This window comes from Vombatus ursinus, unplaced genomic scaffold (assembly GCF_900497805.2).
Source record: "Vombatus ursinus unplaced genomic scaffold, bare-nosed wombat genome assembly UNPS02009205.1, whole genome shotgun sequence".
Taxonomy (NCBI): domain Eukaryota; kingdom Metazoa; phylum Chordata; class Mammalia; order Diprotodontia; family Vombatidae; genus Vombatus; species Vombatus ursinus.
In genome coordinates this window covers 64,686,309-64,703,557 of record NW_020948983.1, presented here as the reverse complement: position 1 = coordinate 64,703,557, position 17,249 = coordinate 64,686,309, and the positions used below count along the sequence as shown (strand labels likewise).

The 17,249-nt window shown below is 38.6% G+C and overlaps 1 protein-coding gene and 1 pseudogene across 1 annotated transcript in view; both read right to left on the bottom strand.

The window, feature by feature from the left end:
• ADAM10 (ADAM metallopeptidase domain 10) overlaps positions 1-17,249 on the bottom strand; it is a 157,205-nt gene that overhangs the window by 118,269 nt on the left and 21,687 nt on the right. The gene's annotated exons all lie outside the window — the stretch shown is intronic.
• LOC114035557 lies at positions 2,456-4,340 on the bottom strand (annotated as a pseudogene).

The window sequence follows — 17,249 nt, the reverse complement described above, 5'->3', positions numbered from 1 at the left end:
CCAACAGTAACCAACTATTCTGGAACCAACACTGCTTCTACTCATTTAATTTCCTATCATTTTGCAGCAAATGTTTGTTATCTAAAGGAATGGGGGGAGGGGGAAGGGGAGTGTCAAGTAAATCAGGTTTTCCACATGGAGATGTAATGAGTCCATAAACAAAACATACATATACAAGAAAAATTTACCGAAGAATAGTCTTAATTGACAACTGAGGGCTCCAGATGGCTGTGGAAAAGGGCAAAGTGCAGGTCTTCAAGTCAATGTCTCAAAATGGTACTGTACTAACCAGTGACTAGTTTGATTTGTTTATGAAGTGTCCAAGAAAGATGGCTTCCCAGCTTTCCCTTTTTATAGAGAAAAGGTCCTACCTCTAATATGTCAGTGATATTTTTACCAGTTTTCCTTGACAAAAAGGTAGTAATAGATGAATGGAAGTGGGGTGGTTATTGAGAACAAGGTGTTATCTGTTAAAATTAACTCTCAGATCTTCAGTTGGAGGTCTTTAAGCATATAATTGGTTGAGGAGAAGGAGCACAGAGTCCAGTTTAACCCATGGCTAATTGTGCAGATTGGGTCTATTTTGACAAGGATAGAATACCTTTTTTCATGGACATGGATGGACTCTAAAAACTTTTTCCCAGAGCCAAGGGACTCACCTTTTGTGAGACAGTTATTGTTCATTTATTATGTTCATAAGGGTCTTTAAGGAAAACAGTGTCGGGGCAGTTACATGGCGCAGTAGATAGAGTACTGTCCCTGGAGTCGAGAGGACCTGAGTTCAAATCCGGCCTCAGACCAAACACTTGACACTTACTAGCTATGTGACCCTGGGCAAGTCACTTAACCCCAACTGCCTAAAAGTAAAAAAAGAAAAAAAATTATTAAAAAAAAGAAAAGAAAAGAAAAACAGTGTCAACAACTTATGGCCTGAATTTCTGACAATAATTTTCTGAAGCCAGGCTCCAAAACATGCTACATGTGCAAGAAACAGGTTAACATGCACTCATGGCTTTTGCCCAGTACTTGCATCTATGAGATGGTTTAGTAGTGTGAGAAATGAAAGAGTTAAGATTCCACATAAGTAAATAAAGAAATCAGCACAGACAGGCTAACTTCTGGGGGGGGGGGGGAGTGATAACACAATTCTAGGCACATAATGTATGTTAGGGGTGGGGCATATAAGGAAGATTGTAACCCAGAAGGATTAGGACCAGTCCTGATCCAGAAGGGAGGAGTTAGGCAATTACTCTTTTACCTCGGGCATTTTCTCTCCTCCCAAGGAAGTGCACCTGCTTCTCATGAGAATCGAAATGTCACACTTCAACCTCTTTAATAAAAAGTCTTTGAGACACCAGTCTTCGAAACTGAGTCTGGGGTCATCTTTATAACAGCAGACATTACCAAAAGAAAAGGCCCTAGACAACCTACAACTCCCTTCTCACGTGCTTACAATATGGCTTCCTACTCCTCCCATCCCCCCAATCCTGGCTTCCCACTCCAAGGTTATCAACACTTTGTTAACTGTAAATCCAACAGCACTTTCCCAGTCCTCATCCTATCTGACCTCTCTGAAATTTCCGACATTTTTCACTGCCCTAACCACTCCCTCCTATTTCTTGCCTTAGTTTGCAGCTCTTTACAAGTTTATTTAATTTCAAATTGAATTGTCTCAGTCTCTTTTGCTGGGTCATCATCCATCTCCCACTCCCTAAGAGTGGGAAAACTCCAAGACTCAGTCCTAAGACTTTTTTTCCTTTCTTCCTTGGTGATCTCAGATGCTTCCAGTTTCAATTATCTTCTCTAAGCAAATAATTCCCAAATCTATAAATCCAGCCCTAACCCCTCTAGAGTTCCTGAACAGCATTATCTACTACTGTCTGTTAGATGTTCCATCAACATCTTAAAAATCATGCTACTATTTACATTCACTCTGATCAAGGAGGGCCCAAAAAATAACCAGGAAGTGGTGCTTGGGCTGGGACCTATTGTTGTCCAATCTATAAGCTCCAGAGTGAACTGGGTTTAAGGCTTGGTCTTTGAGAAATAAATCTAGCCAGTAAACTCCAGAGAGGAGAAGGAGAAGGAAGGGGGAAGGGGAGAGGGGACAACAAGCTGAGTTACCCAATTGGAACTGGCCAGCTAGGTCCCCAGCTCAGAATACTCCCAAGTTGTGTTTGTCCTTTGTTCTCGAAGAAGAACATGACATTAGGGAGATGATGACATGACTTGGCAACTGACTTTGATTTGAGTGAGGGAGGGCTGTGCAAGGTCACCAGCCTCACTTTCTCCTCCAGAGTCATCTGGGTCCAGTGGCTAGATATTCATCAGGATGACTGGAGATGGCCCAGGATGCAATGGAAGACCCTGCCCTTTTGGGGGGGGTTGGGGGGGTGGGGGGAGTATATAATTTTATTATTTGAATCCAAAGCGGGTAGGGTAGGGACAGAGGCCCTCAAGGCAAGGAACCTGGGATGGGCTCAGGTTGGATCAAGAGTTCCTCAAGGCTGTGAGACTAACAACATTCATTCCTCATGAGCTAAGTTCCCTGTTTGAACTTCTTGCAGGGGAAGGCCTTGAGCTTGTCAGTTCCCTGGTCCTTACTGGGCTCTTTCCATTTGTTCTGTAGCTGTCACTATTTCTTCCTCCCTGACCGGGCTTGGGCCTTTCGCCCCCATTTGGCTTCGGGATTGGCTTGAAAACACTGGTGTCCCTGCTGTCGGGAACTGCGGTTAGCATCACCCTGGATAGAGAAATTTCACCTGGAGCCTGGGCTTGACTTTGAGGATATGGGAGGCTGAACTGGTCTGAGAGATGCTCTCGTTTCACAAGGTTCTCTTTCTCCCAGCAGGATATGATGTCCTAGAGCACTGAAGGTGGGATTTCTGTCTTCACAGCATTCTTAGAGGCATGAGAGAGGCTCACTCAATAGCCAGCTTGTATGAATGCAGACTGAAGTTGTAGGAGACTGGCTATGTTGCAGTAAATGGTAATGCTCAGCTGGTCCAGAGTGTAGTACTGGGGGACATCTGGCAGCTCCTCAGTGACCATATCAAGGACACTCCAGATCCTTGCTGATGGCTGGAAACGCCCAGGGTTCCTGCTAATGGCAGCCAGGGCCTACCCACGAAGTATAGGTCATGGATTGGTTCTCCTCATAGAGGGCCACCCATCTGATGTTGCCACCCACAGTGCTCACACTCAGACCTCAACTGGGGAGCCCGTGGTTGCAAAGAATTTAACACATCCATCATTGTTCATTGTCTCGCCCAGTCTTTGCAAGTGGAAGGAACTGCAGCCAACACATTGAAACACGAATCCCTGATTACTGGCCAAGGCTTTGACTTTGGCTTGGCCTACGTACACACGAACCAAGACTCAGATGTAGAAGTCACGCTGATGCTGAGCAGGGGAAAGACATGTCGTTGGTAGCAACTGGCCCAAAGGTCTATGCTATGCAGCACGATTCTTAGTGCCACTTCATGAGAGGCTTTGCCCTTGATGGACATGGCTCTGTATTTGCTGTAACATGTCTCGCTGCTGTTTCCTGCCATCACAGCCATGTCAGTGCAGGTCACACTCAGTAGACCTCTTCCCGACAAAGCCCACACTGCAGCATCTAGGAATGTGGTTGGGCTTCCATAAGGGTCTAGGTCAATGACATCAAATCGCTCAGATCCCCTTTGGTACTCATACATCAACAGGCAAGCATCAGCTAGAGTAGGCTGAACCAGATGACTAATGTTGTTTAGCTGGATATTGCATTATATGAGGTCCACAGCCCAGGCAGAGGCATCATCTGCTATCACGGCTCAGAGGCCTGGGACCTCCTTAGCAAACCAGATGGATCAAAGGCTTGATTCTGCCAAGCCGTCCAGCACATGCAACCCCTCATCACAGACGTTCCCCACAGCTGCTGTCTGGGGCTGGCCCCTAGGACAGGGCTCCATGCTTCCCTTCTCCAATTCTGCCAGGTTCACGAACACCTTCTGAAGCTTCTCCTCACCTGGCACCTCAATCTGAATTCCTTTGGACAATAGCTGTATCCGGGCAAACTCTGTAATGTTAGGTCTCTGCTGAACTTCCCAACTGGTTTGAAAAATACTCCATTGCTGTTGTGAAAAACAATCCTGGCATCTCCCTCGGAGATCACTGTTTCCTCATTCTGCCCCAGGTTGGGGCTGCTCTGGATGGACACCATTCTCCATGTCAGCTGTGGCGGGACCCTGGCAGGGAGGAACTCTTGTCCTCTCCATAAAATGGGCTCTGCAGAAGCTTCAGAAATGGCTCTGGATGCTTCAGACGTCAAGTTGGAGCCACAGAGCAGCCAAAACAGGCATCTACTGGGGGCTCTTGCTTGACTTTTCAGTAGCAGCAATAGCAACAGCAAACCAGAACAAGATTTCTGAAGTTAACACTTGGGCATCACCATGTTGCCCTGGACCCTGACTCTTTTTAAGTTAAGAACTTTTCAGGTTCTCACTTTCAGTGAGGTAACACCCATTCAGTGAATAGGCCACTTGAAGAAGTGAGTCAAAAAAAAAAAAAAAAGAAAGAAAGAAAAGAAGTGAGTCAAGACAGGAGGCCTGAGTTCCAATCTGGCCTCAGACACTTGACACTAACTAGCTGCGTGACCCTGGGCAAGTCATTTAACCCCAACTGCCGAGGGGGAGAGAGAGGGAGAGGGGGGGGGGGAGAGGGGGAGGGGGAGGGGGGGGGGGGGGGGGGGGGGGAGGGGGGGAGGGAGAGGGAGAGGGAGAGAGAAGTGAGTCAAGGAATGGCCCCTTTATGCACACACACAAAAAAAAAATCAAACTGCTCAGAGTTAAAGTAAATAGTAACTGTTTCTCTTTTGCCCAGCAACCCTGAAGGTCTTCCCCTCCTAGTTAGATTTTTTTTTTTTATTAAAGAGGCCATCCTTTGACTCCCTTCTTAAAAGAGTAATGCTCATTCACTGAATGGGCATTACCTCTCTCAAAGTGAGAATCTAAAAAGACCTTAGCTTAAAAGGGTCAGGTTCTTCAATTGCATTCTGGGCCATCTCCAGTTGTCCTGATGAATATCTGGCCACTGGACCCAGATGGCTCTGGAGGAGAAAGTGACGCTGGTGACCTTGCACAGCCCTCCTTCACTCAAATGAACGTCAACTGCAAGTCATGTCATAAAACTCACTCCTGGTTCTAAATTTTCATCTTTCTGCTGAAGCCACTATCATCACTCAGTCACTCAAGCTTTCAAGTTTGGAGTCATCTTTGATTCTTCTCTTCATTTTTTGATTCTTCTCTTCACTTCCCAAACTCAATCACCTGCCAAGCCTCATCAATTTTATCTCGACATCATCTCTTGCATCTTTTATTCTCATTGCTTAAACAGTTACTACCTATTTCAGAACCTCATCTCTCACCTGATCTATTCTAATATAACAGCCTACTCTGGTCTCCAGCATCTGGGCGGCATAGTAGATAAGAGTGCCAGCCGGGGAGTCAGGAAGACTCATCTTACCGAGTTCAAATCTGTCCTCAGACATTTACTCTCTTGTGGGAACTTGGGCAAGTCATTCAACCCTGTTTGCCTCAATTTCCTCATCTTCGAAAAAGGCTGGAGAAGAAAATGGCAAATCACTCCAATATCTTTGCCAAAAAAACCCTAAAGGGGGTCACGAAGAGTTGGCATGACTGAACAACACCATCATTCTGTCTCACTGCTTCTTGTTTCATCCTCTATAATCTGCCAAATTAATATTCCTAAATCACAGTTCTAAAAATGTCACTTCCCTGCTCAAAAAAATCTTCTATGGCCCATTGGATCTAGAAGAAAATATAAATTCTTCAGACTGGTATTTAAAGATCCAGAATTATTTCTTATTACTCCCATTCACACACACTACACTGCAGACAAAAATGGACTACTGAGCTGTTCTCTAAACTTGGTATTCCATTTCACAAAATTAATGGCTTTTCATAGGACTAAATATAGTATACTATACTATACTATAGTATACATAGTATACTACTCCTTCACCTTTGCCTCTCAAAATCCTTATTTTATTCAAAACTCAGCTCATGGGCTACCTACACAAAATCTAAGCTTTCACTTGTGCCCTCAGTTGTTAGTCCTCTCTCCATCCTCAAATTAGCTTTTATTGACTGGTGTATATGTTGTAACCCATGAGTGGACTGGAAGATCCTTAAAAGGAGAAACTGTTTTCATCATAGTCTCTACAGTGGTACCAGTGTCTTAAACACAGTAGGAGCTTAATATTTGTTGAATTTTTAATTCAGAGGACAGATTTCCAGCCATCTCATCTGAGCATCAGTAAGTAGAAAATGTCTCTTAAGTTTTTTAAATACCTGTTATAAAACTCAGACACTACACTTTTATAAAGGAGGACTTCAGGACCCTCCCTTAACCTCTATTTATACCACTTTATGCACAATTCTAAAAACCCTGGTTATCCAGTTTTCCCAAAACACAGCAGATCAGAACAAATGGGCTAAATACCGTTACTAGGTCTACATACCAAAGAGATCAATGAAAAGGGAAAAAGGATCTATTTGTACAAAATGTTTATAGCAGCTCTTTTTGTGGTGGCAAAGAAATGAAAATCAAAGGGATGCCTATCAATTGAGGAACAGCTGAACAAGTTATGGTATAGGATTGTGATGGAATACTACTGGGCTATAAGAAATGACAAGCAGGATGGTTTCAGAAAAACCTAGGAAGACTTACATGAACTCATGCAAAGGGAAGGGAGCAGAACCAGGATAATATTGTAAAGATAACCAACTGTCAAAGACTTAGCTACTCTGATCAGACAATGGTCCAATACAATTCTAAAGCACCCATGATGAAAAAATGTTGTCCTCTCCAGAAAGAACTGAACTATGAATACAGATTGAAGCATACTTTTTTAACTTTATTTTTATTTTGTTTTAGGTATTCTTTTGCAATATGGTTAATATGGACATATGTTTTGCATAATGGTACATATATAATCAAAATCAAACTGCTTGCCTTCCCAAGAAGGGGGGAGAGGCAAAAGAGAAAGGGAGAATTTGCAACTCAAAAGTTTAAAAAATGATTGTTAAAAAAAGATTTTATAGGAAATACTTAATGAAATTTTCTTTAAAAAATGAACAAATTAGCTAAAGACAGCAGCTGCCAAATATACAGTTGATAGAATGGGAACAAAAAGCAACAAAATTAGACACAAGAACTGAAAGTTCAGCTGTAATTTTGTATAGTGACATGTTGCTTTCAAATCAATCACTATTCTGTTGCATCATAATTAGACACTTCACTCAAGAAAATGTTAAAACATATTGTTTTAAAATTCTGTGAAATATTCTAGAAATTTTCATAAAAAAACAGTAAAACAAAGTTTCTGTCCTTAAAAGGAATGAGTCTGAGTTATCTGGAGATATTCATTTACTGGAATATACTTAAATAGATTCAGGTATTTTTATTCAGGTTATGTGGTATTCTTTATCTAGTGCTGCCTTAAATTATGTCTCATCATTTACTCTAAGTCAAGCAAAATTTCTTAGGGCCTATAATGTCCTCTTACATCTTTCACCTGTTTCTTTGGGGTTTTTTGTATCTTCCTTTTTTCCACTGTACACTTCTGTTAGCAGGAGAATAGATAAATACTACTAATAAAAGACTTTCTGCCAAGACGGCTGTTTGAATAGGAAAGCAAGGCACCTAGCTCCTATTTTTCTACTCCAACAAAACCCTAAAATTCATCCCACGCCAAATAATCATCAAAAAAAAAAAAACAATGAGAAACTATAATAAGTGACTTACTCCAACCCAAAATGCCTGTGCTCCACAGGAGACCTCTGCCTAAGCTAGAGATAGTCAGGGATCCACTTGCAAGATAACTTGGAAGCCTGTGATGCTCCAGGACTAATACTCAGACATCCCTGGCCCAACAATCCTTAAGTCCCAAAAACACTTTACTGAGACTCTAGAGAGGGTTCTTTATATATCTTGTACGCACACCATTGTTTGCATGCTTCGTCCCCCATTAAAATGTGAGCTACTTGAGGACAAGGACTGTTTCTGCCTTTCTTTGTAACCCCAGTATTTAACACGAGAAATAAGAAACTCCAGATCAAGACCATCCAAGAGTACATTAAGTGGATGAACTAGCCCTTGCACAAAGCCCCAATTCAGGAACTAAAACTGGAGAGATGAGTAAATCAAAGAAAACATCAACCAGTATAACTAACTTCCTAACAACTCAGGAACCAATTCAAAAGAGAAAAAGGGATTCTATGTAAGGACTACATGAATACTTAAGAAAATATGAAGAGATAAAACAACAAAAAAAGCAAACAAAAGCTCTTAAGGGAAAAAATGGAATAAGAATAAGTAGGTTAGAAGAGAACATTGTAAAGTTACCTAAGAAATGGACTTCGTAAAAATTACAATAGAACAAATAGAAATCACTAACTCCCTAAAACAATGTTTACTGGTGAAAACCAGTTAGACCAGTATTGTCCTAGTCCCTCAGGATACATGTACGGCAAGGCTAAAAAACCCAGGAATTAGGGACTATATCTGTGCCACTCCCACCTCCAAGTCTTTTGCTAGATTGGCTTTATTAGAGTTAAATTTCCTATGCCCTTGCTCCAACTCAGTAGGCAACTTGAAGGAAGGCAGAGTCAGGATGACTGGAGTGAGAAGCAGCATGAGCATCTAATTCTCTTCCCCCCTCCCCAATATCTCATCAACGAAGATCTAGAGAATGCAGCAGACTGAACTCAATCAAAGCCAAGAAGTCACAGTAAGTAATTTTTCCAATCCAAGATTATTTAGCAAGAAAAAAAGGTCTGCAGGTATTGGGGGGGGGGGAGAGACTGGCAGAAGTGTGTGGCAGCTATGGAGGGAAACATTCCAATAACCAAAGACTGAAAGAGACACAAAGAGAAAGTACCAGAAAAAGATGCCAGGGGATAGCTGAACAAGTGGTAAGTGCAAGAACAGGCCCTGGTAATTTGATTGCCCACCATACATTGCCAGGTTACATATCCAGGACAGATAAGAACAGTTCTGAGCATTACCCCAACAAGTTCGAGAAGCAAATGTAAGATTGTATGGCTCTGAATCCAGAAGCAGAGCACAGCATCCCAAACTAAAAGGAATCTAGCAGTTCTTTCACTCTGAATCTGCAGAACCTCCTCGCTGGCCAATGGCAGCATAGAAAAGCAGTATTCTGCTGAAAATCTCACCCAGAAACAAGCCAAGACACAAAATTGAGTCAGGAACTTGCAAAAGCTCAGACCTCCCAAAGATCACACCATTTTGGGAGCACTGAAAGCCTTCAGGTCCCCAGACAGAGCTGCAAAAGCAGCAGCAGGACATAATACAACAGAACCTCAACTCAGATATATTTGCTTCTCCCCCACCCCACCCCCAAACCTTCCCAAGTGTGCAGAGCCCAGCATTAACATGAAGTCCAAAGTCAAGAAGTAGGGTGAAACAATGAGCAAACAAAAAAAGTAGCCAACCATAAAGAGCTATTATTGTGGTAGGGAGGCTTAAAAGACAAACATAAAGAAGAAAATGTCTCAAAAAAATCTTTGAAGTAAAGCTTCAAGGACAAATCCAACTAGAATATAAATCTAACAAGAATTTCTAGAAGAGTTAAAGCAAGAGTTAAAGAAGGAGTTTAAAAAATTATTTTAAAAACCAAATGAGGACAGTAACAGAAAAGATACAAGAGCTAGGAAAGATATGAAAAGAGAATTAACAGCTTAGAAAAAGAGTTTGTATAAAACCTTACTGAAGTAAAAAACTTAAAAATTAGAGTTGGTCATATGGAAGCTAATGAGTCCATAATACAATGAAAACTAATCAAAGACAAAAGATTGAAGGAAAAAAGAGAAGAAAATGTGACGTATCTCACAAGAAAAACATCTAATCTGGAAAACAGAGATCATTTAAGAATCATTGGATTAAGGAGCAGCTAGGCAGCACAGTGACTCCTCCTGGAGTCAAGAGGACCTGAGTTAAAATCTGGCCTCAGACACTTACTATCTGTGTGGCACTGGGCAAGTCACTTACCCCCAATTGCCTCAAAAAAAAAAATCACTGGACTACCTGAAAGTCATAAACAAAAAAAGAGCCTTGACACTATATTTCGAGAAATCATAAAACTATCCAGATATCTTAGAAACAGAGAACAAAGCAGAAATTAAAAGTATACAACACTCACCTCCTGAAAGAAACCCAAAAGTGGTCACTTCCAGGAATATTATAACCAAAAACTAGAGCTTTCAGATCAAAGAAAAGGTAGGCAGAAAGGAAAAATTCAAGTACTGAGGAGGCATAAGGAGGGTAACAAATTTAGCAGTCACTACTACAAAGGAAGGCAGCTAGGTGGTGCAATGGATAGAACATCAGCCCTTAGGTCAGGAAGACCTGAGTTCAAATCTGCACTCAGACACTTACTAGCTGTGTGATGGGCAAGTCACTTAACTCTGTTTGCCTCAGCTTCTTCGTTTATAAAATGAGCTGGAGAAGGAAATGGCAAACCATACTCCAGTATCTTCGCCAAGAAAACCCCATATGGAGTCAGGAAGAGTCAGATATGACTGAATAACAACCTAAACAACTATAAAAGAGCAGAGAGATGAGAAAATGATATTCCAGGAGGTAAACTGAGAACAACCAACCAACCCAGAAAAGTGAATATAATTCTACATGGGAAAAACATAATTTTAACAAAAAAGACATCCAAGCATTCCTGATGAAAAGCCCAGAGCCAAGTAGAAAATCTGACATACAAACCCAAGAGTCAAGAGAATTATAAAAAGATAAACATGAGTAAGAAATCATGAGATTAAATTGTTTACATTCTTATATAAGGAGATAATACTTGTAAGCTCCCTTGGAACTTTATCATCACCAGGGGTCATAGAGGGAATCTAATTAGACAGAAAGCCTGAATGTGATTCTGCTGCATTTGGATGATCTCAAAAGAAAATAAAATGGATGGGGAAGAGAAATACACTGAGAAAGGAGGGGAAAGGAGAAGAAGGATGAGGAAAAATATCTCTAACATAAAGAAGGTAAGCAAAAGGGAGTTTATACGGGGGGGGGCAGGGGAGAGAAGGGAGTTTGCAAGAGAGAATGATGACACTACAACCTCACTCTCATCTGATCTGGTTCAAGGAGGGAAGAATACACATACATACACAGTTAGGTAGAGAAATACATCTTACCCAACAGGCAAATGAGAAGGAAAGAAGTTAAGGGAGTAAGGTAAATAAGAGAGACAGTATAATACAGAAAGAATTAGTCAGAAACAAAACAGACTCTTAAAGAATGATCAGGAGAAAAAAGAGAATGAAAAGAAGAGAAGAGAATAGAGAGAAATACACAGTTAGCAATCATAATTGTGGATGTGAAGAGGATGAACTCACCCATAAAGTGGAAGATGACAGCAGAATGGATTAGAACCCAGAATTCAAAAATATGGACTGGAACCCAGAATCCAACAATGTTTTTAAAAAGAAACATACTTGAAATAGGAGGATACACAAAGAGTTAAGATAAAAGGCTGGAGCTGAATCTGTTATGCTTCCAGTTAAATAAAAAAGGAAGGGGCAGCAATCATGATCTCTGACAAAACCTAATTAAAAGAGATAAGCAATGAAAGGACATTTTTTTAAAAGGCTCCTATTATTATATAAAGGTAATATATAATTAATTATAAATGAATTAATTCTGTGTTAATTCATAGACAATGAACAGCAATATTAATCATATATGCACTAAATGGTATAGCATCAAAATTCTTAAAACTAAAGTTAAATAAGTTGCAGGAAGAAATAAAACTATATAGTAAAACTATAATATTAGGGGATTTCAATTTATTCCTTTCAGACCTAAATAATTCAAACCAAAAAAATACGCAAAAAAAGTCAAGTAGATGAATAGAATTTTTTTTAAAGAGTTAGTATGCTAGATCTCTGGAGAATACTGAATGGAAATAGAAAGGAATATACTTATTCTCAGCTGTGTGTGGGACCTTCACAAAAACTCAGTATGTACTGTGGGGGGGAACCCTAACAAATGCAGAGAAGCAGAAATAGTAAATGCCTCTTTTAACAACCACAACACAATAAGAATTACATTAAATAAAGAGCCTTTGAAACAAAGATTAAACATTAATTGAAAACTAAATAACTTAATTCTAAAGAATGGAACAAATTATAGAAACAGAACAATTACAGAAACAATCAACAATTTAATTAAAGACTATGACAGCAATGAAACAACATACCAAAATTTTTGAGATACAGCCAAAGCAGTAATTAGAAATTTTATCTCTAAACTCATCAATAAAAGAAAGGAAAAGCAGATCAATAAACTAGGTATGTAACTTTAAAAAAAAAAAAACTAGAAAGCCAACTTAAAAAAAAACAAACCCTTAATTAAATACCAAATTAGAAATCCTGAAAAATCAAAGGACATTAACAAAATTGAAAGTTTAAAAAAAAGAATTAATAAATTTAGGAGTTAAGTTTTTTGGGGGGAAAATAAATAAGCCATTATCTAATTTGATTAAATAAAAGAAAACCAAATTACCAGTATCAAAAATGGAAAAGGTGAATTTAACAGTCGATGAAGAGAAAAGAAAAGCAATTATTGGGAGCAACTTCGCCTAATTATATGTCATTGAAACTGACAACCTAAATCAAATGGATGAACATAAATTGCTAAGAATAACAGAACAGAAAACAGAATACTTAAATAACCCTATCTTAGAAAAAGCAATTTAACAAGCCATAACTGAACTTCCTCAGAAAATACTCCTAGGGCAGATATATTTATAGGTGAATTCTACCAAATATTTAAAGAATAATTAATTCTAATGCTACATAAAACAGTCTAAAAAATAGGTGAAATTCCAAAATTCCTTCTATAACACAATTATGTCTTTGATGCCTAAATCAGGGACAGTCAAAACTACAGAAAGCTATGAGCCAATTTCCTTAATAGTGATGCAAAATTTTAAGTAAAATATTAAAAAGACGACGATAGCAATATATCACAAAGATCAAACACTATGACCACATTGAAATGATACCAGGAATTGTCTCAAATGAAACTGGTAAAGACAGCAGCAAAATTAAATTCAAGAATATCAATATATTACTAACACATGCAATTTTGTAACAAATCAGATCCAAGAACCCTCAGTAGGTACAAGGACACCAAATCATAGACAACAAAATTTTCTTATATTCAATAATGAGGAACAAATCAAGTTACATAATCTTGAACAGCAATGGCATTGCTTCTTTCTGACTGACCAAAGCATGACAAAACCAGAGGGTACTAAACACAAGCTGTGCCGGAATATTCTGTGGTAATCTCCTGAAATCATATGACCAAACTTGTACAAGAATATATAACTTTAAGTCACAAAATGGATGCTGTTCACAAGATGGAATTGGTTTGGTTCTTTCAATTACATGAAATCTGTTCCCCATGAATCACTTAGCAAAACTGCATAAGGTTTGTTATATATTGAATATATAATATTCAGGACCGACGCTTTGACGCATCATCCTAATCTATGCCACTTGTGCCTAATCAATCTGAGTAAGCCTTAGTGGTTATAAACTAGAGGACTTAAGTCACAACAGGAAACAAGTGTACTATGGCCATGGTATCACAAATCATAATCCCATGTTTCCTTCATTGTAATCTCATGTATCCCTTAAGGACACTAACCATATTAAGTAGGCTCTATAGGTTAACTACATTACGTTTCAGATTAAACCACTCGGGGGCTCACAATGCACTTTTGAGAGGGGAGAGTAATAACACATCACCAAGAAAATTCAATAAGCTTTAGTAAAAACCAAGAACCAAAAGGCCAAAACAATATAACAATGACCACCAAGATTAAAAATCAATTCTCCTTATAACTTGGTAACCCACTCTCAATGTTCATTTAAGTGGTACTTTTCATCTTGAGTTCTAGATGTCCCATTGTAGTCCATCTTCCATTAGCCATTCCAAAATAGGCCTCGTCCTCAGGGCAGCACTGAAGGGGTTCTTTCTAGGTAATTTGGGAAGTGACTTGGAAGCAGAGAACCAGATCTTCCTATGATTCCTATGGTTCTAAGTCACCTACTGAGACTTCCAGGCAACTCTGCTAAAATCTGCCAGTAATAAGACTTAATATGATTTAATATAACTTCCTAAATTTGGTTTTCTAATAATTGGTTCATGTGGTAAAAATCATTTCAGACTTTATAGTTCTAACCCTATTAACAAAAGATCTATAAGAACATCAAATTAGAAACCCATAATTTACCTGAAACTTATTTTTACCTAAAATCCGTACCTGATACGGACACTGACATCAACAGGCTGAAGGAGGACTCTTAAAAAAAAAAATCAACAAGGGCCTGACTTGGAAAACAAGCTCTTCTTTCTAAATTTAAAAATTATCCAAGATTTCAAAATTGGGAAAAGGTTATTTAAAATGTCTTTACAATTATGTATGCAATTTTATATGTAAAATCCTTAATCCAATTTTGAGAACCTGTTACCAACATATATAGAATATAGAAGGCCTGCATATCCCATTAGAAACATCTGGAAGCCAATCATATATGTATGTCTGTATGTGCATACACATATACATACTGTTGCTCTCTCAAAATTGGCTATTCTACTTAAACTTTTACATCCGTGTCATATTTCTTCCTCATCTCATCTGTTATATTCTCCCCTTGTGAAGATACTACCCCATATAATATTATTTCAAGGACCTGACAACTAAAAGGACTCATTCACCTAGTTATATATTCATGTATAAGGTCAAAAGCAGTAACAGTAAGATCTTTCATATTTTCATTCCATTATGGCAACTCAGATGTTTGGTATTAATTGACTGAATTAGTATTGCAAAAACAAAACTTCCACTGTTCACCTGCAATGTTTAAGAGAAATTTGCTATAAAAGAAAAAAGGAGAAACCCTCAAGACTGTCCCCTCAAGGGCACAGACTGATCTGACATAAGCCATAATAAGGGAAAAAAATTCCCTTAGCTTTGTTTGATTTTAGGCATGGATCATATATGTCAGCCAATCACGTAGCAAAGTTGCACATTATCCAAAGGGTATCAAAAGCCAGGAGGGCAAATTTGCTGTTCAGAAAGCAAATAGCACAATAAGAAAATTGAGTCAAGAGGATCCTACCTATGTTTACACAAGGCCATCCTCCCAACTTTTCCCTAGCAGAGACATCTACCTGTAGCAGTTCTCAGGCTGTGTTCCCTTTGAGCAGCACATGGCATTCTCCTCGAATGGTAGACTTCATGACAACACTACCTGAAATCAAAACTCAGAGCAATATCAAATTATAGTCTTACAGGATTTTTACCTCAAATAGCAAAGGTTTACTAACGACAAGCTAAGACTAGGTTATTACCCACAACAGTCAACAAAAAGCAAAGATGAAGACATTTCATTTATCCTTCATTTATAAATTAAGAGTAAGCACATTCTAGAGTTTCACACATATACAGAGAATACTATAGATCACACATACAGTGAATGGTTATGTATTGAAGTTACACCTGTTTCTTCTAACAGATACATTTCATAATTCTCATAGGAGATAACCAAATAATCCGAGATGAAACTCACTCTTTTTACTACAAGTAAACTTGCAAATTTCCCCACTTTGACTGGAAGAGTTGTCCTAGTTCCTCAAACTTCAATACTTCAGAATTTTACAACATGTGGTCAAGCAGGGCTGGTCAAATGTTATACCCAGGTCAAGTAGGAAGTGCGAAGAAACCTTACAGATAAGGATAACTTGAAGAGGATTTTGTTACTCTTTCTCCCAACAGTAAGTTATCATCATCATCATCATCATCATCATTATCCATTTTAGCACAAGATATGTCCCATTAACTATTTAACAGTTTTCGAACATTTTTATCACATTCTTTTAATAGTTCAACTCATGATCTAAAACATAGGTTCCCAAAGTAGGTGATACTGCCCCCTGGGTGGCACTGGAATGATGGGGAGTAGGGGTGGGGGAGCGCAGTAGTAGTCTCAGGTGCAATTGGAGGGAGGGGGCTGTTAAACAAAAATAAGGGTTAACCTAACCCCAGGGGGAAGCTGAGTAATTTTTTTTTTTTAAAAAAAGGGGCAATAGGCCAAATAAATTTGGGAACCTCTGAAACAGCATTTGGATTAAAAGTAAAGTTGTGGTATATCAGCATTTCCAATACAGTGGCACAACAAATTTCACAATATGAGAAAATGTTTAGAAATACAATAACATAACATGATATCATCTATTTAAGCATGAAACAAAACTTATTACCAGTTAAGTGATATCAATTCTTTTGAAAGTATTTCAAAATCCTCTTACATAGAAAATCACTCATTTCTGGCACTCTATATTGATTGCACTCAAATGCAATCAATATAGAATCATATGATTCTATCATACCAATTGATCAATATAGATCAATATGGAATATTTACATGTATTAATATTTATATAGTGCTTTACACATTACAGGCACTTTGCTAAACACTTCACAATCATGTGATCCTTCTGACAACCCTGGGAGGTAGATGCTATTGTAACTATCCCTCTACAGATTAGGAAACCAACATAAACAGAGGCAAATCAATCTACACAAAGTCACACAGACAAGAAATTTCTGAGATAGGCCTGAACTCGGGCTTTTAGATTCACATAGTCAACATATTTGGCATTTATTTCTGATTTACCACAATTATCCTAAAAGGAGAACACATCTCACTGTAACTGAGACCAAATACTTTTGTTTCACGACAAAATTTCAAACAAACCAAATTTGCATTTATAATTTCCTTTTACTTTCAATTACACAGCCAGTTACTTCCAGTTAGTCTGCTGACAAAGATCTAAAGTGACAGTCTTGCATTTGTGCCCCTCTTTAATTAAGAATGTGAATTCCCTACATAAGGACTAAAATATACCCCTCTAATGGTGCTTCAAAGACAAAATTTCGGTATGCTATCCTTAAATAATTTAATGCTACAATTATATCTCTATTTTCTGTATCATAAGGAATAATCAAATAAATTTCTCATATCCTTCTTATCTAAATAAGATCAAAGCACTTTGTCAAATCTCCCTTTCCAAAACCCTTTACATTCAAATCCTTATTTACACCAGTACTGCAAACAGCCCACAACTTCTTAACTTTA